The sequence below is a fragment of the Sminthopsis crassicaudata genome, chromosome 1 (assembly GCF_048593235.1).
Source record: "Sminthopsis crassicaudata isolate SCR6 chromosome 1, ASM4859323v1, whole genome shotgun sequence".
NCBI lineage: Eukaryota > Metazoa > Chordata > Mammalia > Dasyuromorphia > Dasyuridae > Sminthopsis > Sminthopsis crassicaudata.
Genome location: NC_133617.1, coordinates 83654948 through 83682360, shown reverse-complemented (window position 1 = coordinate 83682360; position 27413 = coordinate 83654948). Strand labels below are relative to the sequence as shown.

At 38.6% G+C, this 27413-nt stretch overlaps 1 protein-coding gene across 4 annotated transcripts in view; it reads left to right on the top strand.

Moving 5' to 3' along the window:
* Positions 1-27413, top strand: part of PTP4A3 (protein tyrosine phosphatase 4A3) — a 213327-nt gene that overhangs the window by 79023 nt on the left and 106891 nt on the right. For all 4 annotated transcript variants that reach the window (XM_074264615.1, XM_074264619.1, XM_074264607.1 and 1 more), the window contains one exon: positions 6099-6154. The gene's annotated coding sequence lies outside the window, so the exon portion shown is untranslated. The remainder of the gene's footprint in view (positions 1-6098; positions 6155-27413) is intronic.

The window sequence follows — 27413 nt, the reverse complement described above, 5'->3', positions numbered from 1 at the left end:
CCATACATCTATCATGGTCACCAGCCCGATTATCTTTGAGAATTTTCTCTTTTAAGACCTGAGAATGCACATCTGCTTATATGACTCTAGTTCATCACCTGTTCCCTCTAGAGACCGAAGAGGTGCTTCATCATAAATAAAAAAAAAATTTCCAAAGGCATTATAGTCTATACTTTTCTCACTGGTCAGCCCTGAGCAAAATTCATTGTCTGTGTTCAATTTGTCTGAGACATATGAACCAATGGACCAAGGTTGTGTGTTGTCCATCTAATTGCATATTTTAGTTTGGATAATAAACATTTTTCATTGCTTTGACTTTTCTTGTCCTGGTGAATGGATATTTTTTTTGAGTAATTGTAGAACTGATTTAGAAAGCCTAGTGATCAACTGGGGCTTGCTGCAGTCAGCACAATGTCATCGGTAATTATATCAAAGCATCTGCAGGACCTCACTTTCTGGAAGCAATTCCTTTCTCTTCCATTTGGGCTCTGTTAAATGCTCTCTATGATGATGGGGGAATGCCTTTGGCAGCTATATCACCTTGAAGATAATTAAATGTATGTACCAACATTTATTCTAAAGGATGAAATGGGCTAAACAATTCTATGAAAAATTAGATAAGACCCTCCAAATGAAATCAGTATTAGTAAGAGACAATCTGGTGTAGTGTAGGGCTTCTTAAACTTTTTCCACTTGCCACTCCTTTTGCCCGAGAAATTTTTATGTGATTCTAAGTATATAAAGATATAAAATAGGTATATAAATCAATTAAATTATAATTTTAGACCCCCACATTCAATTATAAGATCACATATGGGGCAATGACTCACAGTTTAGAAGGTGGGGTGTAGTGGATAGAGAATTGGCCTTAAAATTAGGAGGGTCTGTGTTTATGTTGCTTTGGACACAAACTAATTATGTGCTGCTGGAAAATCATTTTATCTCTGAGTGTCCTGGGTAGCTCTTGCTGATGTGCATTGATAGAGTCTACTCTTCTTAGAGAAAACTATACTCATTAATGATTAATGACCTCAACACAAAGGTTAAATAGAAAAAAAGCAAATTATTTTGGTAAAAATTCAGGAATAAGAAACAAGAGGTAAAATCTTTTTATAGATTTTACAGACTTTTACAGATTTTTTTTGTATTTTTTTTTACAAAAGAGAAAAATCAGAAATTCCCTTTAACATAGGTTAGAAGTAGAAAGAAGAAATTAGACAAGGAATCAGAAAATCTTAGATTTAGTCTCTTTTCTAATAATTAACTGTGTGATCTTTAGCAAATTGCTTAACTTCAGCCTTGACATCATCGCCTATAAAATGGGTATAGAAATCCCTGGCCGTCTTTCCTGACAGGGCAAGTATGAGGAAAACATTTTGTATATGTTAGATGTTATTATTTTATTGTTGTTAATATATTATTATCTAATGAATAATTATAAACTGAGAATTGGAATGGATTACTCTGCATTACCCCCTGAAGGTAGAGCTAACAGTAAGTAGAGATTACGTACTTTAATTTATACAGACTGAAACTCAATCTAAAATGGAGCTTCCTAAAATTAGAATTAAGCATGGAAATAGATTATTTTGTCAGATAGTGAGTATCCTGTCATTAGGAGTTAGGTGTAGAAGACATTCTTGTCCATGGATAGGTTGGACAGATGACCTCTGAGATTCTTTCTAACTTTGAGATTCCATAATGGCAAGGGCTATAATGCAGTAATTTTATTTTGTGGAGATTTCAAAAGGGGAAATGACTTGACAGTTGTAGAGCAATGCTGATGGCAACTCATTGGGGTTTCTGCCTCTCCTCAGCCCAGGGCTGTTTTCCACTTTCTATTGGGGAATTTCATATCTACAGCTTCTGTTTTTATTTTTAAGCTTAGTCATAGACCATCTCTGAAATCTCTTCCTTCTTTCTTCCATCCTTTTCTTTCTCCTTTTCCCTCCTTCCTTCCCTCTCCCCATAATTCTCTAATGATTTGTGTGTCCCTGTTTGAGTGATTTTGGGTCCGTGTGTGTATATCTGAAATGAATTAGGAAAGAAAGGTAGTCATTTAAATTCTCCTGAAGGAGGTGAGTATAGGATAGGTACTGCTTTTAAAACAGTAATCTTTTTTTTTTTAACTCTGATTTATGAGTTGAGATTTCTCTATTTGAGTGATTTCTTATGCTTTCAGTGTACCACTGAATGTTCCCATTCCTCTGGCTACTTCTTCCACAATTCTTCTGTGGAATGGTAGGTAAAGTCATAAGAACTTTGTCCTGAAAGGAGATGCGGAAGGCACTTTGTCTTATTCAAACTTGAATAGAATCTTTTCTCTCTGATATCCCCAGAAAGTCATCCTTTAGTTTACATTTGAAAACTTCTTATGTGTAAGTTTTTTTTCTCAGATTTCTTAGAACTGAAAATTCTGCTTCTTAGTTTTCCATGGCTCTCAGAGGATATGATAGATTCAATGAATATTAGAATGTCATAGAATGTCAGAACTGAAAGGGACTTTAGAGAGATCACTGTACTACTTGTACTTCCTGGCAGATTATTCTATTTTTGAGATTTCCTCCCCCAACTGATGAGTTCCAACTTGGAACCTCTTTGAGAAAGTTCCTACACCAGATGTGCTTACTCATAATCCTCCTCTCCAAGGTACTATTCCTCCTTTTCCCCACAGCTTTATTAGCTCCATTTTATATATTGTCTCTCATCAGAATGTAAGTTGTTTGGGGGCAGATGCCTTTCTTTTTGCTTAGCAGAGTGCCTGGTGTGTAACATATACTTAATAATGCTTTATCTAATCAGTCAATTACAAGAGCCTACCATGTTCCAGGCATTCTGCTAAGCACTGGGGATATAAAAAAGGGAAAATCCTTGCTCTCAAAACCTCACTATCTGGCGGGGGAAACAACATCCAGACATCTATGTACAAACAAGATACATATAGGATAAATCAACTGAAAGCATGTACTAAGAGTAAGAAAGACTGGGAAAGGTTTCTTGTGAAAGATGAGATTAGTTCAAACATGAAGGAAGCCAGGGAAATCAAAAAATGGAAATGAATAGGGAGATTCTTCCAGGAATTGTGGAAGGTCCAGTAAATCCAAGTAAGGAAGGAGATAAGTGTCTTGTGCAAGGCACAACCAGGAGACCAATATCAAGTCAACAACCAAGCATCTGCTAAAGTTTTATCTAATCTAATCAATAACCAATAAAACACAAAATTCTAAATTCTTCAAAAAAAACTTTTGACATTCTGTCTTGAATCTCAGTCAAATCAAATCTGAAAACATTAAGTTCCTTGGCCATGTGCCAAGCATTGTGCTAAGTATGGGGGTACAAAGAAAAGCAAATAAATTCCCTTCCTCTAGGAATTTAAAATCTGATGCCTCGGCTATTTTGATTGGGTGTAGCCCATTATATCTAACAAATCTCAGATTAGATCAAAATCGCATTGCATCTCATCACTTATATTCTACCTGGGCTATCTTATTATCTAACCTGGTAGCTCTCATCTCTTGATGGTTATTTTTTGCTTTTGGAAAGGCTATTAATTTCCTGCTCCATGGATCAACTTACCATTGATTTGTATAGAATCTAGATTTCTTTTCCTGCTCACCACCACCTTATTATTGGCTTTTTTCCATTGTAGCTATTCAGTTGTTTTTCAGTCATGTTTGTGTCCAACTTGTGACCCTGTTTGGGGTTTTCTTGGCAAAGATACTGAAGTGGTTTGCCATTTCCTTTTCCAGATCATTTTACAGATGAGGGAACTGAGACCAAAGGTTTGGGGGGACTTACCCAGGATGACATGGTTAGTAAATGTCTGAGAATAAATTTGAATTCATGAAATGAATCTTCCTGACTCCAGACCTGACATTTTATTCACTGCACCACATAGCTGCTTCTTTCTTCTCCTATAAGATCCTCAAGAACAGAGACTGTCTCACTTTTATATCTGTGTCCTGTTACTTAGTATTGTACAAAACTTATTCTTTTTCATTTCATTCAATATTAAGTATGTGAGCTAGAAGTGACCTTAGAACATGGATTGGCAAGACTTAATAAATATTGTTGATTGATTGAGAACATAGAATATGTGAGCTGGAAAAGACTCTTAGAGATGGTCTAGCTCAATTCCTCAATTTTTAAGTAGAGAAACTAAGGCCTACAGAGAATAATACCTTGTTTTTCCTGGAAGGAAGGTCAATGCAGAAAAATTATCCATGCATATATCTTGTAAATAAAAACAGTTGTAGATGAGGATGTTCTGTACAGCAAGATATTTTTTCCAACAATATTTTTAGTATTCTTAGAGAGTTACTTGAGGTCACACAGCCAGTCTATGTTAAAGGCAAAACTTTTGCTCATGGTTTCCAAGCTTGACTCTGTATCCATTGTGTCACAACTATATTTGTCAAGTCATAATTAGAAAGGTGGATAGTTACTGTCCACACATGCTTTTTCATTGTGGGTTGTGCATCTGAAGCTTTCTATATTTAAAAGAGCATTCTAGTTTTCTTTATTTTCCTCTTGCTTTTTTCCCTTTATTATATTTAATTTTTCCAAATAAATGTAAAAATAATTTTCATATTCATTTTTGTAAGATTTTGTGTTCCAAATGTTTTCTCCTTTCTCTCCATCATCTTCACCTTTCTCCAAAAGAGCAAACAACCTGATATAGGTTGTTACGTGTACAATAGTTTAAACATATTTCCATATTTGTCATGTTGTGCAAGAAAAATCAGACCAAAAAAGGAAAAAACACAAGGAAGAAAACTCAAAGAAACAATAAAAAAGGTGAAAATACTATTCAGTTTCCATAGATCTCTCTGAATGTGAATGGCATTTTTCATCCCAAGTCTGTTGGAATTGTCTTATATCACTGCATTGCTGAGAAGAGCTAAGACTATCATATATAATATCCTTGCTGTTGCTGTGTACGATGTTCTCCTAGTTCTGTCATTTAAACATGGAGAATAATGGAGAATAAAACAATTTTTGGTGATACATATTTCATCATTATTAAGTCCATCTCTTCCAGTACCCAACAATATGATTTAAACATGGCATTAAGATGAATATTGAACCATTACCTGGAAACAGACTGATCTTTAAACTTATCAGCTGCCTCATCTACACATTCAGTGTTGTCTTCCCTACTCATTAAGGTATAGCTCACATCCACAGGCTGAGACCGTAGGACTCAAAAGGAACCTCAGAGATCTAATCAGATTATTTTTCAAATGAGAGAAACCGAGGCATTAAATAACTTTCCTTGACCCTGGGCAAGGATCTCTTTGGGCTACATCTTGATTTAGGAAACCCCATGTTAACATGATGTATACTTTATACTGGATTATACTTTATACTGGATTACTTGCCATCTAAGGGAGAAAGTGAGGGAAGGGGGAGGAAATTGTTACACAAGGTTCTGCAAGGGACAGTGTTGAAAAATTCTCCTTGCATGTTTTGAAAATTTTAAAAGCTACAATTAAAAATAAGAAACAAAAAAAAACATTATGTATGTTCTATTGTGTTTTTATTTACTTTGCTAAGCTATTCCCAGTTATATTTTAATCTGTCTCAGGCTTTCTATTTGACATTTCTGTTCTAAGTACCTTATTTAAAAAAACAAAACTCTACCTTCTATAGATTTGTCAGATTCTATGTTCCAATAATACATTCTGTGTTTTCTTATGCTAAGGTTTCTTCTGAAATAATCTGTGTTCTGAGACCCCTTTCAGCTCTGACACTTCTTGTGATTTTACGACTTTGGGCATTTGGTTTTCTCTATGTACTCTCTGCATGGCTTGAATGCTGAAGCCTGGGCAGATTGCCCTTCACTGGGTGACTGCTCCTCATCACATCCTCCCTCTCCCCAGAAACTTTGTCTCTTGGAGTCCATCTCCTACAGTTTGTTCTCTTACATAGGCAAAAAGTTGTCTGTAAATTGGGTTTATATTCCATCGATGTCAGTCACTAGCTGTGTGGTCTTGGATAGGATTTTCCCATTCCCTTTCTATCTGGCTCGGGGTGGGGCCTGAGAGAACCAGCTGTCTGGAGAAATGTCTCACTATTTTTTCCTTTCTCCAAACTAGGCTGGACTGAAGGGACCTTATTTGATGCAGATCTGAGCTCACTTTGCTTCCCTGAGGTGAGTAATTAGGGAACTGGAACTAGATGGGGGTGGAGAATGGGTGCTGGAGGTCAATGGTGTATCCACTTTGGTGTGTTCTTAAATGAGAGGATGGAGTTTCCTGGAATAATGAGAGAATGGTATCCAGCTGATAGAAACTCATTGGAATCCATCAGGATTTGCTTTCTGGGTCTTTCAAGTCTTTGCCATGTTCCATGAGAAATAAGATGTTATCCTTTGAGGCTGTGGAGATCTCATTCTTCAGGAGGCTTTTCCAGATCACTCCCTACCCTCACCCCCATCCCTTCTTGCTAATGTGCCTGCCCTTTTGTGTTATATATTTACATACTTAGGTTTATTCTGTGTCTCCTCGATAGAATTTAAGCTCCCTGGGGACAGGGGGCTGGTTCTTTAGTTTTTGAATCTTCACTTTGAGCAGTTAAATGCCATAAGACCTGAGATCAAATTCTGCCTCAGATACTCAGCTGTATGACAGGTAATGGGTGAGTCACATAATTTGCTTCTGTTTTCTCATCTGTAAAATGAACTGGAGAAGAAAATGGCAAACAACTGCAGTATCTCCAGTGAGAAAACCCCAAATGGGGGTCACGAAGACTGAAAATCACTAAACAAAACTCCTTACATCTAGTACAGTTTCTGGCACTTTAAAAATTATCACTTTGGGTCAAGATTTACAATTTTCTTGGGCTGGGGAACTCCTACTGTGGAAACTCTCTTTGTCAATTCAGATTGGCAATTAATCTGTAATTTATGTCTCTAGAAAGTAACCAAGACCCCCAAAAGGTCTAGTGAATTTCCAGCTCATATATGTCAGTCAGGACTTAAAGCCTCCTAATTCTAACTCTGGTCTGCTTTTTTTGCCCTGCACTTAAAACGTGCTTAATAAAAGCTTGTTAAATTGACTTGAGTGGCAAAAGGTAACCATGGTCAAGTGGAGAAAGGGTCAGTCTTGAAATCTAGGAAGTCTTGAGTTCAAATCCTGATTCTGATACATATGAGATCTTATGATTCCCTAACCTGTGTGAACTAGAGTTTTGACATTTATAAAATGGGAATAATAGTGATCATACTTCCTTGAAGAAGGCAGGAGGGTGCCATATAAAAAACACTGAATTGCAGTCACAGAACTTGGCTTCACATCTTAATTCAGAGACCAGGATACTTTGTTTGATCTTGGCTAAGTCCTTCAGTGTCCTCACTTGTAGAAAAAAGGGGTGACATTAAATGGCCTTCAATTAAGTGACTCTGTCTTTCCTCATATTCCTTGCAAAGGATACTCTATCTCCCAGATCCAGGCATTTTCACTGGACCCTTCTCTTCCATCTCTACCTACTGGTTCCCATGGATTTTTAAAGTCTCAGCTAACATCTCTCCTTCATGAAGCCTTTCCTAGTCCTCCTTAATCTGAGGGCTTTCCCTCTGAGACCATCTTCCTAGTTAACCTCTATGTATTTTGTCTATACATGGCTATTTTCCTGTTATCCCCCTCATTAGACTGTGAGCTCCTTGAAAACAGGGCCTGTTTTCATTTTATTCCCTGCTTTTCTTTGTATCCTCAGATCAAAAGTGCCCATTAATTTGATCTCCAGCTCTAAATCTAGGATTAATTATGACCCATCTATAATACCTCTAAAAGGCAGGAACTATTTTTATTTTGTTTTTGTACCCTGAGTGCCTAAGCATAATAACTATTTCATATTGAATTGAGTCAATTTGAAAATTCTTTTTATCACTAAAATGCTATAGAAATCCACATTATTATTTATTATATATATTAATAATGACTATGTTGTTTGTGACTATTCCTATTTCTCTATACATCTCTCATGCAAGCCATCCTCTCTTTTCTTTATCTAAGCCAGTCCTTTCTCCCTCCCCCAATGTCTTTTCCCTAAACCTGGTCCATCATAATCATTTTTCAAGGCTTCCAGAAAGGAGTAAAAACTGAACCTTTCCTCTAGAAAGGCTGCTAGGGTTGGTAAATGGAATATTTAATAAGGATCATAGGCATATAATAGGAGCTTAATAACTGTGTGTTGATTGATTGGTGTTATCTGTATCATCTATCCATCTCTTTCTGTTTCTCTCTGTGTCTCTGTTTTTGTTTCTTCTTTCTCTCTTTCTCTAAATATCTATCTATTTCTCTATCTTTGTTTCTCTAATCTATCATTATATTTATTTCTCTTTCTTTCCCCTTTTTCTTTCTTCCTTCCCTTCCTCTCTCTGCCCATCTCTGTCTCTGACTGTAGCTATATCTATCTCTTTTATATTTATCTATCACCTATTTAAGCCTTTATCTCTAATCTATATCTGTTCATTTCTTATCTATCTTTATTCCCCTCTTTTGTTTCTTTATCTATTTTTCTGTCTATCCCTCTATCTCTAATAATCTTTTTATATCTATTTCTCTCTTTTTCTGTCTCTCACTATATCTATCTCTATTTTCACACCTATCTATCTTTCTATCTCTGATCTATATTGTTCATTTCTTATCTATCTTTATCTATTCTTCTATCTTTCTATCTCTTTCTTATCTATTTTATATGTATCCTCTCTATGTGAATCTTTACTCTATCTTTATAAATATCCATCTATCTACATATGTATATAATATGTATTTATTTATATCTGCCCTCTGTCTGTCTATCTACCTTTTAGATTAGATTTTGGATCTAACTGGTTATGTACTTTAAAGGGAGAGTCTCACCCTTTTCTACCCCTAGGCATTTAGTGGCCATATTCTTCCCCTCTTCTTTCCCTCCTAGGCTCAGTTTAGGAGGCTTCTCCAGCTCTCTAGACATTTTATCCTCCTTTATTGCTTTCCTCTGTGAAGCCCTACTAGAATTCATCCCAAGAACACTTCACTCCTTATTAATTGAGAATGGAGAGGCATTCCTTTGGCCCCTTCACTACCTCCCCTGGGATCGAGACCCTTCTTCTCCTGGGCAGGCTAGCTGCTGATTGGCACTGCCCCATTCATAAACATTATATTCTGTGCAGGCCCTGGCCACCTTGGCCACATTCCTTCCCCTCCGCCTCCTCTCTACATTAGCTGGAAGAGCAAATCTCAGGCTCGCACCGCTGCTGATCTGCGCTAATAGCCAGCCCTTGACTGCTGCTTTGTGTTTCCCTGCTGGGTGCTTTGCTGATGGTGACTCCTGTAGATTTCCCTGCCTTCTTTTGGACGGAGATAGGAGCTTGCTCAGCTGGCTTTGATTGGCACCTAGCAGCCTGCTGGCTGGTCCTACTATAAACAGAAGCAGCCCTCAATTGTCATCTTCAAGCATTACTGTAATTACCAGCAAGCCTACAGTTATTTACATTTATCTAATTACCTACCTCTTCTCTCTTCTTCTTGCTGAAAGACTTCAGATACTAATTTGCTGCCTCTCTGCCTGAAACAGTGTCCTTATTTTACCCCTTGGCTTGCAGAAGAAATGGTGACTGATTCAAAGTTTAATGATCAATCATCTAATAACCATCACATTAGCTAATGGTTATACAGTGCCTACTATGTGCCAGGCGCTTTATAGATATTCTCTCATTTCATCATCATAGCAATTCTGGGAGGTGGGTGCTGTTATTGTTCTTATTTTACAGTTGAGGAAACTGAGACAGACAGAAGTTAAGTAATTGATTGACCTAGTGTCATATAGGTAAGGTGAGATTTGAACTCAAATCTTCCTCACTGGAAGACCAGTTTTTTCTATCCACTGTGACACTTAACTGCCAATGATAGAATTTGATGATAATACAATTGAGGATATGTAAGCAAATGTATGGGGAAGTATTGTAGTGAATGGAGCACTGGGCTTGGAACCAGGAAGACTCATCTTCATGAGTTCAAATTCAGCCTCAGACATTTACTAGCTGAATGTCCTTAATTCTGTGTGCCTCAGCTCTCTCATTTTAAAAAGTGAACTGGAGAAGGAAATAATAAATTGTTCCAGTATCTCTGCCAAGAAAACCCCCCAGATGGGGTTACAAAATGTTGTATATAACTGAAATGACTAAAGAATAAGAAGCAGCAGTAAATACATGAAGGGAGATAAAGTGGGGGCTGTAATTTGAAATAATTCTATGAAATGCAAGAACCCCCCCAAATAGGATCACAAAATGTTGGATATAACTGAAATGACTGAAGAACAACAAGTGATAAGTGCATGAAGAGAAATAAAACTGGGGGATGTAATTTGAAATAATTCCATGAAATGAACATTTATCTCTTGGTTAAAAATAATGTGATGCAATGATGAGCACTGTTCTAGGAACCAGGAGTCCTCAGTTCCAGAATTGGCTCTTTCTATGCTTTTCTATGCATATGTATGGGTACGTTGACTTCTGTCTGCCCTTCACTTTCCTCACTTCTGACATTCTGTGTTAGTAGAGAACCTTGTTAGTATTTTCTGAGCCAGTAAGAACATCAGCATTGGAAGGGGCTTTAGAGATCACCTAAAGAAATCCCTCACAAAAGGAAACTGAGTCTCAGAAGTGACTATCCAAAGAATTGTGCTCTTCTCTATGTGAAGTGTGGTGCAGGGTATCTAGAAGGATGAACTTGGATTCTGGAGCGCCTGAGCTCTAATTCTGATTCAGATACTTAGCTCTGTGACCTTGGGCAAGTTTCTGTCTGCCTCAGTTTTCTCTTGTAAAATGGGGATAGGATTAGCTTTTATTCTCTAAATACAGGATAAAATGAGATATTTCTAAATTTTTGAAAAACTTTGTGCAAACCTTAAAGATGTTAGTTGTTATTTCAGTTATTATAAAGGGAGAGCAGTGGAAAACCAATGGGCAAATCATGTACTTTGTTTATACTCATACAATGGCAAGCAAATGAAGCCCCCAAGAACATGGGATGCTCTTCAAGGAATTTGTAGGAGGATATGGACAGAAATATATGATACAAGGTGAGAGGGTGCTGATGGATAGCGATCTGTAATGCTGGAGGAATTATTCCACGTCAGTGTGACAACAAAACCACCAAAGATGAGGACTGAGCCAGTGATTTCAAAGATACAGACAATTCTTTGCAAACCTTAAAGTACTATATAAATGCTAGGTATAATATAATAACGATTATTGCTGTACTTCATTGTTATTTTACTAACATGCTCTTAATTTTATCCTTCCTCATTTTACTGTCCTATTACTATTGCTTCTCAGTTGGTCATTTTTTGAACTATTGTTTATCATACCATCAGTGTGGTTCTGTGATTCATAATCAGTTCTAGTGTTAGAATGTCCCATTAATAACATCATTTATGCACATGAAAAAACTGAGGCATAGTGAGAGGAAATAAAGACTTTCTGAGAGACTGGTAGATGCTAGAACTAGAACTTGGGTCTTCTTTTGACCAGTTAAGTGTTTTTTCTATTCTACTTACAGATTTTTCACATTGACTCATTATTTTTAGATATAATATTTTGGTGGAGAGGTAGTTTGGTAAGGTAAATAGTAAATAGAGAGTTGACCTTGAAACTAGAAAGGTCTGGGCTCACAGTCTATCTCTGTCCAATAAATACTGGCAGTACAGCTGGCAATTCTCTTAAGACTTTAAGTTATGGAGAACTTGATGGCTGTAGTAGCAGAGAGAGTTTTTTACATTACTGAAATCACTGATTAAATCCTATTTTATCTCACTGTTGTGGGATATTCCCTTCAATGGTATCGATTGCAACCCACCATTGCCCTTTAATCATGACTTCTGTCCACATCCATATCCTCCTGGAAAGGCAGTTGTGAGTAGATGCATAGGGCAGTTGGTTGGTATGTCCTGAATAGAAACAATGGTAATAGAGAGTTGATTATTGCATCCAGAATAGCATTTGGAAAGGTGAGGGGGAGGGTAAACCCATAGGGCAGATGACAAGTTATCCAATATGGGTGGTTGGATGGGATATGAAGCAAATTTGAGCTAGGGCCAGCTAGAAAGAGTTGGTTGGGTGATTTTATGCCCACTCATTGAACAATTAAGATACTTTTGCCCTAGGGTGGAAGTGTTGTGAAGCCAAGTGGATTAAGGCATGGTTTTTAGCAGTCTAGTTTGAAAGGTGCTATTTCTGGTGGTGAGAAACAGGGCAAATGTTGAACAGATGGTAATCTCATAAGATCATAGTTTTAGAGCCAGAAAAGGACATTTGAGAACATCTAGTTCAGCAGTTCCCCAAATATGGTCCAAGGACACATGGTTTGTAGGCCCTCAATACTCTTTCAGGGGGATCTGCATGGTCAAAACAATTTTCTTAATAATCCTAACATATTTTAATTTCCTATGCAATAAATATGGATAAATATAATCCATATAAACAAAATTTGGGGGGAGTCTTCAACTAAAATAATCAATTGATTTTCTCTTTACTAATAAATTTATTATGCTCAGAACTTTGTGTCTCTTTTACCTTATTTTGACCATAACACAACAGTTTTTAAGAGTGTAAAAGGGTGGGGGCAGCTAGATAGTGAAGATAGAGCACCAGCTATGAAGTCAGGAGGACCTGAGTTCAAATCTGGTCTCAGACACTTAACACTTCCTGGCTGTGTGACCCTGGGCAAGTCACTTAACTTTAATTGCCTCAGGAAAAAAAAAAAAACATAAAAGGGCTCCTTAGATCAAAAAGTTTGAGATACACTAATCCTGTCTAGGATACAAAGCTAATAAGCAAGAATTCCTCTATTTCTAGAGCCCCTTTTCACTGTATGAGGCTGTCACCCTAGTTATATGTCTGATTGCATATTTTAAAATTTGCAAAAAAAACCAAAACACCTTTTCATGCATTATCACTTTTTAGCCTCAAATCAACCCTGTGACTTAGATGATATGAAGATTATTCCCATTTTACAGATGCGGGAACTGAAACTAGAGAGGCCAATTGGTTTTGTCTTTGTCACTTGTCTAAGTGTCCAAACCAGGTTTTCCTGATCTCATTTAAGAATCTCTGCCTCTAAATGACCTCCTTTTTTCTGTCATTCACTAATATCTTTCATACTTCTGACATCTTTTGCTGATATTCTGTAGCCTTCTCCTGTCCAATTTGATCCAACAGGCACTTCTTGAGCATCTGCTAAGATGATGTCCCTTTCTCAGGCCCAGAGGACACATCTCTGACCTTGGTCTCTAACAGTGAAAGTGCCCTTTACTAAAACATGGAAAGACTTTGCCTTCACACGGTCGCTGTGCTGACATGAATAAGGGCACAGTCACATTGTGTAGCTGGGTCTTGTCTTGACCTACACGTGAGATCTTGTTTGACTGTGACTCCATGGGCTCAAAAGCTTAGGTTGGTGTTAGGACTCAGTGTATATTACTGAGACTCACACTCAGTTGGTAGCTTTGTAAGATAATTGTCTTTGGGTAAAGATCTCTGCCCCAGAAGAAAAAGTACAACTTTACCTCTGTCCTCAACAGCTTTGAGTTGGAACCTGTTGAATTTATTCAGGATAACTGGAGTAGAGGTCTTTCTCCACTTTTCCAAATGAGGCCCTTTCTCCATCCATCTCCCTAAAAGCTATTTAGGCTCTTCCTGGAAAACGAAGCCTAATTCTGGGCACTAGACTTTTAAGTGGGATGTGGAGTTTTTGGCAGGACACCATGAGTGTACTCTGCCAACTGTTTGGAGGGCTCCAGAGGAAAGCTCCAAGGAGTTGGAATTAAGTCCTCAGTAGAGGAGGCCCCACTATGATTCGATTCTCCTCAGTTATATAGGATTCTACAATTGAAAAAAATAGAGTACTCGAACTAGAAAGGACTTTGTACTATATACCCTAAAATCATGGATTTAGAATTGCAAAAGTATCTTAGATTTATCTAGTATGTTCCTTCTCCCCTTTATTTTACGGATAAGGAAACTGAGCTTCAGAAATTTACCAGATTCCTAGTATTGGTAAATATTAGAACCAGGATTTTAAACAGCATTGAATGGGAGAGCATTAGAACAGAGCAAATCACAAGGTGTTCCCTAGTACCTGCAGAAACAGATTAAAATGGAATTGGGAAATATTTAACAAAGTACATAAAATACAATAAAATGTGGGTTTTCTAAGTGATTGTGCTCATGGAGTAATCCTTACATATAGTTGAGAGGTCCCTCAGTTTCAAACAACTGCCTTAAAGCATAATATAAGAGCTTGAAATGTCAAGGATAATAGAGAAGTATGTAGATATGAGGTCAGAGCCCTAGGGATCATTTGGGACAGTGGATCTCAAAACTTTTGGCTTTAGGACCCTGTTACACGCTTAAAAATCATTGAGGATCTTCCTTTCCAAAGAGTTTTTGCTTATATTGAAACAAACTTTATTAGAAATCAAAATATCTTATTATTATGAAAATAGTTTTGATTTTGTAGGGTTCCTATAATAGACTTCCAGAGTCCCCCAGATCACATTTTGAGTATCATTGAGGATCAACTCTTTGTTGTTGTTATTCAGTCATTTCAGTCTTCATGACCCCAATTGGGGTTTTCTTGACAAAAATATTGGATTTGTCTGCCAGTTCCTTTTCCAGCCCATTTTGTAAATGAGGAAACTGAAGCAAAAGGGATTGTGACTTATCCAGGATGGCACAGCTAGCAAGTGTCTGAGGCTGAATTTGAACTTGGGTCTTTCTGACTCCAGACTCAGCACTCTATTCACTGTGTCACTTAGCTGTGATCTAGTCCCCAGCTTCTTAAATTGTGGTTCGCATCTCTATGTGAGATCCCATAATTGAATATGAGGCTTGCAGAATTATTATTTGTTATCAGTAAATGTTTAATTTGTATACCGATTTTATATTCCTATATACCCAGACTCATGTAAAAATTTCTTGGACAAAAAGGCTCTGATTCTGGTCTATGTTCTTTTTGCATTTTATAGAGTGAGAAAATGAGACATGAAGTAATTAAGTCCAAGATCCCAGAACTAGTGTTTAGTTTAGCTAAGGGATAGTGAATCCAAGTCTCTTTCTTCTGTGAAACTACCCTATGATATTTTAGAATATGGAAGTCCATATTTTTTGGCAATTTTAGAGGAGAATCTCTGGCCAGATATGGATTGGATAGGATGGCTTGAGACCCTTCCAACTTCTGTGATTCTATAGAAGTAGCTTCATCTTACAGCAATTGGGAAATCTGTTTCGTCTACTAAGTATTGGCTTTGAGCCATTTACTTAGTTTTTCTGTGCCTTGATTTCCTCGGATATAAAATAGGGAGAAAAGTTCTTATACTGCTAACTTTTAGTTATTTGAAGACCTTAAATTGAGGATCCCCCAAAGTGAATTGGAGAGTTGCATGGTAGGGATAATTGGCCACAAAGATCTGTTTGGTCCCAAATTAATTTGAAATTTTGAGTTTAATGAGTCAGTGAGATTGTATAGATCTTTAAGTATCACATGTAACATCTGGGTCTGCTGGACAGTAGTCATTCAGTCAGTCAAGAAGCTAGCACAGGCACTTACTATGTGGGGGGCACTAGGCAGTGTGATCATGCTGACTTTGAAGTTCAGGGTCCCTAGGTTTGAAGAAGGGGCACCTGTAGGCATAATAGGCACAACTAGGAGAGGAGACAAGGACCAGAATACTCTCTCTCTCTCTCACAGGCTAATGACTGACTGAGCTGCTCCAAAGCATCATTCCTATGTTCTTCACATTATGAGAGTTTGGAGGAAGCTGGGCTGCTTGCCCTGAGGATGTTATCCCAGGCAAGGGGCAAGGAGGGCCCCATTTCTCCTAAACTCTCCACACTGTTCTTTTTGGAAGTAGCTATTTATCCCCTTCCCCATCCCTTTTAGAGTCTGCTTATCTGTTTAGTCCCAGTCCCAATGAGGGAACAACCTCACCTAATCTGTCCTCCTCCAAGTCTGGAAAAAAGATAGTCAGGGCTAGGACCTTAAATCCCCCTCCTTCCAGCTTCTAAAGGGGTCTGAGTTTGTGTATGTCTGCAAGCTGTCCTTTTCAGGAATTTAGGGCTTGACATACACATTTGTTCCTGAGAGCCCAAAGCTGTTGACTGGCCAGCTTGCGATCCATGTGGCTCCCTTCCCAGCGCACCAAGAAACCAGCAACCCAGGAGAGTGTTCTGTCTTGGGCGGAGGCGTCAGCCCTCAGTGCTGAGACAGTAACCTACTTTCTGTGTCTGGTTCATAGCCCAGTGGGGAAAGCAGGAAAAACTCCCTTCTGCCAGAACAGAAGGAAGCAACTAAGGCCATCCCCTCTTCTTCAGGCCCCTTGGATGAAATTCTGTCTCTTTTCTTCAAACTGAATGTGTGTGTGTATGTGTGTGTGTGTGTGTGTGTGTGTGTGTGTGTGTGTGTGTGTGTGTGTGTAGGGAAATTGATGGGGGTAAGAGAGAGAGAGTAAAAAGAAAGAGAGGGGGTGAGTGATAGAGAGAAGGAGAGAGGGAGCACAGTGAAAGAGAGAGAGACAGATAAAGACAGAGACACAGAGGCAGACACATAGAGACAGAGAGACACAGAGAGGGACAGAAAGATACAGAAACAGAGACACAGAGAGAGAGACAGAGATAGAGACAGACAGACACACAGAGAGAGACAGATAGGAAGACAGAGAGAGAGAGAGAGAGAGAGAGAGAGAGAGAGAGAGAGAGAGAGAAAGGCAGATAGACACAGAGAAACAGAAGAAAAGAGACAAATAGAGACACAAACACAGTAGACAGAGAAAGAGAGATAAACAGAGAGAGACAGAGGGAAAAAGAGAGCTAGAGAGAGGCAATATGAGGAGGAAGATCAAGGAGGGAAGGAGAAGGGATTTAGGGAAAGTTTTTGAGGAGGGAGATCATAGAAAGAGAATGACTGAGAGAAGGAAATGATAGAGAAGGAAGGAAGAGCTGGATCCAGGACCATGGAGGCAGGAGGAGGCTTAGAAGTCTTATCTACTCCCCTTATTTTAAAGAAGCTGAGACACTGAGAGGTCAGCACACATCCTGGAGATGGAGAAGAAGGCTTAGGGGACCAGGCCTTCCAAGGACTGCTGGTAATCTCAGAATTGGGTTTGCTTATCTTTATGCAAATAACGCTTAGCTCTAGACTTCTAACCAGCTCTCACTGTGCCATAAGCATCTTAAAATAAACATGTACAAAGCTTCCAGGAGGTGAGACTGGGGCTAATCTTTGAAAGGGGAATGAGAATTAAATTGCAGAGAAGGGGGCAGCAGGTGGCCTGAGCAAGGGATAGGGAAGAAAAACTAATAACCACTAACATTTCTATTAAAACTTACAAAAAGCTGGTCTCCAAGATTAGCCCTCTGAGATAGGCAGAACAATTATTTCCATTTTACAGGGGCAGAAAGTGGGTGGTAGAGAGAAGTGATTAGTTCAGGATCACATAGCCAGGAATAAGTCTCAAGTCTGTCTTCTGATTCCTAGACTGGGGCACCTACTGAATATGAGGAGACGATAAGGTGAGGAACAGCATTTGGGAGATAACAGCTCTGAGCTGATTTGGTTGAAATCAAAGGAAAATTAAATGGGGAGCAAAATGAAGGTGGTTGGAAGGGAAGGAAATAAGCATTTATTAAGCACCTACTGTGGGCCAGGCTTTGTGCTAAGTGCTTTACAGATATTCTCTTGTTTGTTCTACACAACCACCTGGTAAGGTAGGTACTCTGATCCCCATTTTAAAGGTGAGGGAACAGGGTCAGAGAAGTAAAGGGACTTGTCCAGGGTCACAAACCTAGTAAATCTCTAAAACTGGATTTGAACTTTTAGTGCTTATCCCCATGTCTCCTAGATGGTTCAGGTCCAATCCTGCTCCTGATTTGATCTGGGAGCTTGGATAAACCATTTCATTTGAGATCAGAGATTTAGAGGAGGAGAGGACTTTAGATGTCATCATCTGATCCCCTTATTTTCTAGATAAGATAGTTAAAGCTCCTTGGCCACATTCATATAGGTGACCCCGGGTTCTCTGATTTCAGATGTAGTGTTATTTATCCTTCTGTATTCTCTACTATCCTTATCTGTAAAATAGGGCTAAAAAAATGGAGCTGATAGTCATTTCCTGAAGCAATTAAGAGGATTGTAGGAGAGAGTGAATGGAAATGTTTCAAAATGGTCTTTCCAGGTAACTGGAGAGGTGAAATGGCTATGTGTGACCTTGCTTACCTTCTTCTTCTCCCTCAAGCATTTATGAAGCATCGCTTTATGTCCAGCCCTGTATTTTGAAATGTAGGGGATATGAAAATATATTAGAGCTGGCTCCTGCTCTTAGGGTGCTTCCAGTCTAGAAGGGCTGACACACTATGCAGAAGAGGTGGACATTTTTGTTGTTAGTACATTAGATAAAACATAGATGCTGACCTAGAAAAATGGAATGCAAAATAATGCCCAGTTTAGCAACTGCCAGATCCGTTCTGTTTGCACAGAGTGACTTTCAGCTCCCAGCCAGCGGAGGCCCTCTCTCCTTCTGTTGTTAATCCTTGCCCTTTCTCCATCTCTGTCATTGATACCACCCCCTCTCACAATCTCTATTTTGGGGCCAAAGCTCTTAGTTTGTTTTTTAATCATAGTCTCTTTCTCTCTGTCCCTCTCTCTCTCTCCTTGAGTCTTTGATATGTCCTAGTCTTTAAATTCATTTTTCTCTTTTTGATTCTGTTCCTGTCTCTTATTGTCTTATGTTCTTTCTGCCTTTTATTTTCTGTGTTTCTTTGTCTTTCTGTTTCTCAGGCCTCTCCCTTGTGTCTTTGTATATGCCTTTTTCTCTGCCTCTTTTGGTTCTTTTCACTTCCATGAGGTATGTGATATATCCCCTTCCACATTGTTGGAAAGCCCCTGGCCTTTGGTGGTCAAAGGTAGAGAGTAACTCTAATGCTGGATGTCCACACGGAGGGAGTGGCGGCGTGTGTACCTAAGGGGGAGGGTAGAATTTCAGGGTTAGGAGACAGTTTTGCATAGAAGGTGACACTAAATGGGAGGAAGCTAGCTTTCCCAGTTGGTTGGAGTTGGTGATGCTACCCAATGGGAAAGGAGCGAATGCTGAGGACTTGGAAGTGAACACTGAGTGCTTTCTCACTTTTTCCCTCTTCCCTTGGCCGATCTTTCTGGAAGGGCAGAGATTGATTGATTAATCAACAAAATTATTCTAACCTAATTTAAGCAATAGCAAGCATTTATCAGGTGAGCAAGTCTTGGATAGTTCTCAGTCATTCCCACTAGATGAGATTGGATGAGGTACTTGGTAATAGCCCTTTGGGGCCTATTCAGAACCACAGAGATTTGAAAAGAGAGAAGGGAGAGATTTAAGAAAGAATTGATTTGGGGAAAGGGAAGCACCCTTGCACTCCTTTGGCCAGAGGAGGATTTCTGGTGAATTTTGGATAACTTCCCATCTTCCTATCCCCATCACTTCTGGTATAGTTTAGCGTTGTTTGCATCAGGAGATGGGAGGGACATTATTCTGAATTAAGAAAAGTCTAAATTCAAAATGAGGGAGGTAATGCTTCTGTTTTACAGTGCTTGTCAAACTGCATCATGAGTACAATATTTGGTTCTGGGTACCACATTTTAGGAAGGTATTTAACAAATTGGAATTTCTCCCAAATTGGTGGGTCTCCAATTCCTGTACCCTTCAGTATTTTCTCAAGTTAGCATTCCTGCTCTGACTTCAGTTTCCTTTTCTTATCCCAGCCTAGAAGGTAGCTGTGTCAAGTCCTTTTCCCTTGAATCTTTTAAGGATTTTTTTTTGTTGCTTTTTGTTATTGCTGCTTCCCTCTCAACAAACTCAAACCCTGGGTTATATTCCCTATGTACCAGTCACAGTGGCCTGTTTCAGAGTAAGAATGATGTTCAGGAGGTCAGAAGCAGAGATGGGAAAGGAATGAAGGTTGATGGGCAAACAGAATGAATTCCCTCATTGCCCATATCCAAACCCTATATGTCTCATTCTGCACCCAAACCATGACTCCTCCTTGGTCAGAAACTGGCGATAATGCTCTATCATCAGGCCTTTGAAATTATGGTTAGTCCAGTTCCAATTGTTCAGTGATGAAAAGAGCCATCCAAATCCAGAGAGAGGACTGTGGGAACTGAGTGTGGTTCACAACATAGCATTTTTACACTCTTTGTTGTTGCTTGCTTACATTTTATTTTGCCTTTTTTATTGGTTTGATTTAGTTTTTCTTGTGCAGCACAATATTTGTATAATGCAAACATTAGATTTAACATATATCTCTACCCTGTTTAACATATATTGGACTACTTGCCATTTAGGGGAGGACATGGGGGAAAGGAGGGAAATTGGAACACAAGGTTTTTCAAGGGCAAAGTTGAAGAATTGTCCACACATATGTTTTGAAAAATAAAAAACTTTAATTAAAATAAAACAAAAAAAGAAATTATGGTTAATCGTTGGGCTAATTAGAGATACTTATCTCATTTGTACATTGTTATTTTTGTGTTCCCCCCCTCCATCAGACTGTGATCTTTTTGAGGGCAGAGATTGCTTTAATTTTACTTTGTACCTCTAGTGCTTAGCACAATGCTTGACATATGGTACTGCTTATATTGGACAGAGTGACTGTTGTCTACCCATACCTACTAGTTGTAGATCCACAACTACTAGATATAGATCTATATATCTATATATCCGTACATATATATATATGAATATATACACATATGCTTATACAAATATATACATATATATACATATTATATACATATTATATACATACACATACATATATGTGATTATAGTTGTTCAGTTGTATCTGATTCTTCATGACCTTGTGGCCCATAGCTTTTCAATACTAACCATGGGGTTTTCTCAGCAAAGATTCTGAAATGGTTTCCTTCTCTGGATTAAGTCAAACAGAGGTTGAGTGACTTGCTGAGTGTCACATAGTAGGTGTCTGAGGTCGGATTTGAACTTAGGTCTTCCTGACTGTGAGCCCAGTGCTCTATCCATTAAGCTACCTAGTTGCCTCTTGTGATTAAATATATACATGTATATATGATGCATTGAAGATAATCAATAGAAAGCGTACATTAGCATCAAGAGGGATTTGTAAAAACTTCTGTAAAAAATAGATTTTATTTGGGACTTGATGGAAACCAAGGAACAATTTGTATGAAAACTTGGGGGTTTAATGGATTGCAAACACAGTATGAGTCACCATTGTGACATTGCAGCCAAAATCATTAATATTATCTTAGGCTTCATTGAGTGAAATAGTATCCAGAATAAGAAAGATGGTATTCTGGCTATGTACTTTCCTAGGTTAGGTGGTATCTGAAATATTGTGTATAGTTCCAAGGACTACATTATAAAGGGGGATATTGACCACTTGGCCAAAAGTTCTACTGTTATTCCTCATTGGGGCAGTATCAGTGTAGTGAATGAGCTTATCTTCCAGACCTTCAGGAAGAAGATAGCAGCATTGCATCAAGATATAGTGAAAGGTAATGAGTCAGGAGAAAGCCTAAAAGGAGACCAGGCTAAAACATGTCTGTTATCCCTAGGGAATAAGTGGATGAAATAATAAATAGAAGGAAAGTAGAACAAATTTGCCATTGATTGCTTCTTATAGTGCAAGATTTGGAACCATTAATTTGGACTCAGTACATCATATGTTCTTTAAGGACATGGAAATGATGCTTTATCAAGATGAATTAAGGAAGAAAAACAACAGCAGACCAACTAGACACAGAAAACATGTGGTGGAGGGGGTATTATTTTTTTAAAAGCCTTGAGGGATTAATTTTCAAGGTATTTTAAGGAGATACCAAAAGCATGAAGAAAAATCAAAGAGCTTATTGTTGTTGTTCCGTCATTTCAGTGACCTTATTTGGAGTTGTCTTGTCAGATACTGAAGTGGTTTGCCATTTCCTTTTCCAGTTCATTTTATACATGAAGAAATGGAGGCAAGCAAATAAGATGTAATGTCAGAACAGATTCATTGTTGTCTTAAGAGTTGCCCCATGGAGATAATTCAGAGTATAGTCTCTAAGCTCTGAAGCTTATTCAAATGAGTTAACATATATAAAGTATTGTATACATTCTACCTGTGATTATGAGGTGGGAACTTGGTGCAGTGAAAAATGCTCTGGACTTGCTCAGTCCAGAAAAATGATCAGGAGGGCCTGAGTTTCAATTAACCCTGGACATTGAACTTAACTAGCTCTATGACCTTAGATAGGTCACTTAACAGCTATCTACCTCAGTTTCCTTAACTTAAACTTAAACTTAAAATGGGGATGATAATAACTCACAGGATTTTGAAGGTAAAGTAAGAAAACATATGTAAAGTGCTATCATCATTATTATTATTTCTGCAGAATTTGTCCAGTTCCTCCCCCACCCATTAAGAATGTAAGCAATGTGAAGTCAAACAAAACATATTTCTATATTAGACATGCTTTCTTCTTTATTATTGGAAGGAGTACCCACTTGGAGTTGATAGTGGCTTCTTCAAATGTAGACAAATTATAATATGTTTGGAAGAAGAAGAAAAGAGTATTGAAAGGGCTAGAAAAGATGGTGGATCATGATTTGTTGAAGAAGGTGTAAGTGCAGTGGATAAAGGACTGAGCCTGGAGTCAGGGAGAGTCAACCTTCTGAGTTCAAATCTGGCCTCAGAATTTACTAGCTGTGTGACTCTGAGCTAGTCACTTAACTCTGTCTGCCTTAGTTTTCTTATCTGTAAAATGAGCTGGAGAAGGAAATGATAAATCACTCCATATCTTTGCCAAAAATAATCCAAATGGGGTCACAGAGAGTCAGATATGATTAAAAATGATTGAAGAACACAGGAGAGAAGACTCAGGGTGATAATTATCTTCCTGAATTTGAAGGATTCCCATGGGGGGAAGTGTTTTAGGTTTATTATTCTTAGTCCTGTAAGGGCAGAACCAGAAGCCATGGATAGGTAGAAGCTACAGTGTAAGACTGGAGAATAATCAGAGCTTTCCCAGAGCAGAATGGGCAGTTTCCAGAAGCAGAGTTCATCCTTACTGCTGAGTTTCAGGTGGAGGCTGTAGAATCATTTATTTGTCAGAGACATTATAGATGAGACTCCTATCTACATAGGGATTGAAATCTGTGAGTCAGTGAAAGGTAATCCCATTGTATTCTGCTTTGACCAAAGATTGGATTCAGTTCAGGATGCCCCAGTGGGAGGAGAAGGGCATTGATTATTATTGATAGACTATCCAGAAGACAATGGGGCTGGCTGGCTCATCACTACTCTTTTGGTCCCTTTCTTTCTAAGCTTGTCTTCCATTTACCCTTTTGATATTGGTGTGCATGTTAATTCTCTCACTAGAATATAAGTCCTTGAGGACAGGGATACTTTTATGCATTTAAAAAATTTTGGTATGCCCAGCACTTAGCCCAGTTTCTGGCAACATAGTTAAGTATTAAATATTTTTTGTTTAATTGATTGTGAGTCAGATTCAGAAAGGAAGGTTCCCCATCTTCCACCCCTATCTCAGCCCAAGATTAAATCTCCAGCCAGGACTGTGAGCTGGGAAAGTCATGTATATGTTGGGATATTTAGACTTGAGGGGTACGTGGTCAGGGAGCCATGGAGTGTCTTTCTTAGACCAGAATCTGTTGCTTTTATGAGTCTATAAGGGATTTGGGCACTTTATGGAGCCCATGTGGCAAAAGAAATATGCCCTTTAGAAAAGAAGTTAGGACAGAGGCAAGACATGAGTTATCGCTTCCGCTCCCAGCTGCTGCATTACAGCAGGGGAAACATTAAAAAGAAGAAAAGAAAATGCTTGTATTTAGGGGCAGCCGGCCAGAAGCTGTGGGAACCGTGCTTCCCGGCTCTCCCCTGGAGGATCATGGGCCAGGGGTTGGGGAAGGCCAGGATGGAGGCTGCGTCACAGATCCTGCTGCTCAAGCTTGCGTCACGTCTGGGACTCATTCAGAGTTTGCTGTTCTCTGCTAATACTGAACCCTCCCATCTAGCAGGGGCTCCCAAATCATCCAGAAGAGGACCCCCATGAAGCCCCAGAATGGGTCAGGTGTAGCAGGAAAACCTGCAGTTAGATATTGCTCCCATGTCCCACACCAAGTGACCCCGAGCAAGACAGTTGACAAGCCCTAAATAAATATGCTTCCTGTGTGCCAGGTACTGTATTAAGCACTGGAGCCACATAAAGGCAAAATACATTCCTTGTCCATGCAGAGCTTACAAGTCTAATAGCATGAGCAACATGCAAACAATAATGAAAAAGATCTATCTATCTATCTATCTATCTATCTATCTATCTATCTATATACACACACAAAGAATAAAATGAAGATAATTACAGAAGGGAGGGAACTAGCATTTAGGGAGATGGGCAAAGATGGAATTTTAGCTAGGATCTGGAGGAGGCCAGGAAGTAGAGGCAGGGAAGGAGAGAGTTTCAGACATGAGGTACAACAGCTAATAACAAAGCTCAGTGTTGGGAGATAATCTAGTGTTTTCTGTGAAGAATAGAAAAGAGACCAGAGCCTCTGAATTACTCATCCTCCATGAGGAGAAAGTTTTCCTGTCTCTAAAATGGAGATACTTGTATCTATTTTGTGTGGTGGAGTCACTCAGATGATGGAGAAGTAGTATGTGTCAAACTGTTTGATTTATGGATAACTGCAACCTGGACTCTTCCAATTATTTCCTATGTAACTTTGGGCAAGTGACAGCCCCTCTGGACTTTGGGTTTTTTCATCTGTAAAATGGGAGGGTAGATCTACATACCCAAGGTCTAGAAATCCATCCTTCTATGATCCAGTTAAAGTTCCATCCTTTAGAACCAAGCAGATCAGAATATCTGATCTGTTCTCTGTGTTTCACGGCTTGTGGATATTTGGATACAGTGCTTCAAAAAGAGATGGATCGTCAGATGACTTGGATTGAAACCCCTGATTTGATACTCTGATTTTGTCAAAATTTCATTTGTAAGATGAAAAGGTTTGCCTAGATGGATTAATATCCCCTAGGAGCAATATGGTCAAGTTAGATTGATCTCTGGACTTGGGGACAGGAAGACCTGAGTTGAAATGCTATCTCAGAGCTCTACTAACTCTGGATAAGTACTCTCAAAGAACCTCAGGTTTTTTTTCTCATCTGCAAAATGAGGGAATTTAGACTCAATGACCTCTAAAGTCTCTTTTATCCCTAATTATTTAATTGTTTAGTTGTATTTTCAGTTGAATCCAACTCTTCATGATCCCATTTGGGGATCAAAGATACTAGAGTGGTTTGCCATTTCCTTCTCAAGCTCATTTTACAGATGAGGAAACTGAGGCAAATGGAATTAAGTGACTTTTTCAAGGTCACACAGCAAATAAGTGTAAGGCCAGATTTGAATTCCAGTCATGCTGATCAGTATCTTGTCAGTGGACCCAGATGGCTCTGGAGGAGAAAGGTGACCTTGCCCAGCCCTCCCCCACTTAAATCCAATTCACTTGCATGTCATGGCATCAACTTCCTGAAGTCATGGTCCTTTTTGAGAAGAGACAATAACAATCCCTAATTATGATACTATAATAATAGTAATAATAACTAGCATTTCTGTAAGTGTTTAAAAGTTTGCAAAATGCTTTACAAATATTTTTTCCTCACAACCATGATAGAAAATTAGTGTTATTATTATATCCATTTTACAGATGGGAAACTGTAGGTCAAGTGATTTGCCCAGAATGACACAGTTGATAAGTATCCAAGGCCAGATTTGAATTCTGACTCCAGATTTAGTGCTTTCTTTGTTGTCTTTATCTTTATGATCCGTCAGCTTTAAATCTATGATTCTTTGATAAGGTGATCCTATTTCTCTCAATTCCAAATTTGATGTTTTTCTTTTAAAACCTACTGTATGATCTTGAGCAATTTATTTAATCTCTCCAGACCCTCAGTTTCCTTGTTTGTAAAATATAGATTATGCATTAGATGATCTCAGTGACTCAGGCATCTCCGACTCCTGTAATCCTAGGTTTGTTTCCCTCATCCTTCTGTATATTATACCTTTCTTCTTCTGTGCTTCCTCTGGCCTTCTCTCCCCTCCCAAACTTGTTCCCTCATAGCCATGATTGACCATATAAAAGTTCAATAGTCTTGATATCAGAATATCATGATTCAGCTCATGTCTCTGACAATCAGTAGCTGTGTGATACTGAGCATATCATTTCCCCTCCTAGTGACTCATGTTTCTCATATTTAAAAATGGAAATCATAGTCATTTCATGATTAACCTGCCAGAGTGGTTGTGAGGCAAATGCTTTGTACACTGTGAAGAAACGTGAGTTTTCCACAGCACAGGTCCAGCTCATGTCACATTCCAACTCAGAAACTATCAGTAACTCACATTGCCTTTAAGACAAAACTTCTTAATCTGTCTATAAACTTGATTTTAAAAAACAATTTTTTGATAATGGAATTTCAAAAGAATGGGGTCATGAAGTGTCTGAACAACTGAAAAAGAACTAAATAATAGCAACAATTAATTGGTTGTCCTCCCTCCATTCTCTTCCCAATTCCAATTTATCTGCTATACAGCTGCAAATTTGATGTTTCTGAAACAGTTGGTCTGCAAATGCTACTCTTCTGTCCCAGAAGCTGTAAGGGATCCCTGTAGCTCATAGGATCAATTATAATTATTTCTTGCATTTCAAGTTCTTCACAATTTGACTTGAGCCTGTCCATCCAGGCTTGCTGCACTCATCACTCCTTTCCCCAAACTTTCCAATTCAGCCAAATTGACCTTCCAGATTCCATCTCTTTCTATGCCTTTGCTAAGACAACTGTTCCCTGGGAAGCCTCTTCTCCCCCTTACCCAGAAAAATCCCCAACTTCCTTCTGGGTTCTACTAAAGCATCAACCTTACAGAAACTTTTCCTGCTCCTTCCTCTTCAACTGCCAGAGCCTTCTTATCCCAAATTACTTTGTATTGATCCGGTTGTATTGACTGGATACTTTGCATCTATTTCGTGTGATACATATACATGTGTTCTTTCCCCATTAGAACATAGACTTCTTGAGACAAGGAATCCTTCCTGAAGGGCTAATTAAAGAAAATGTTTTTGTCTTATTATCTTAAATGTCTAGCATAGGCCAAACACATAGCAGGTTTTAATAAATGTTCTTTGATTAATAATGTGCCTCTCCATTCAAATGGAGAAAGCTCCTCTAGGAAAGGGATTAGTTAGCCTTTGTCCCTTTCTGTAAGAAGCCTTTCTCAGTCCCCAGTAAAAGTCCTTTTTTCTCTAGATTATTTCTAATAAATCCTGTCTATATCTTTTTTATAAATTTATTTTTAAGACACATTGCTTTA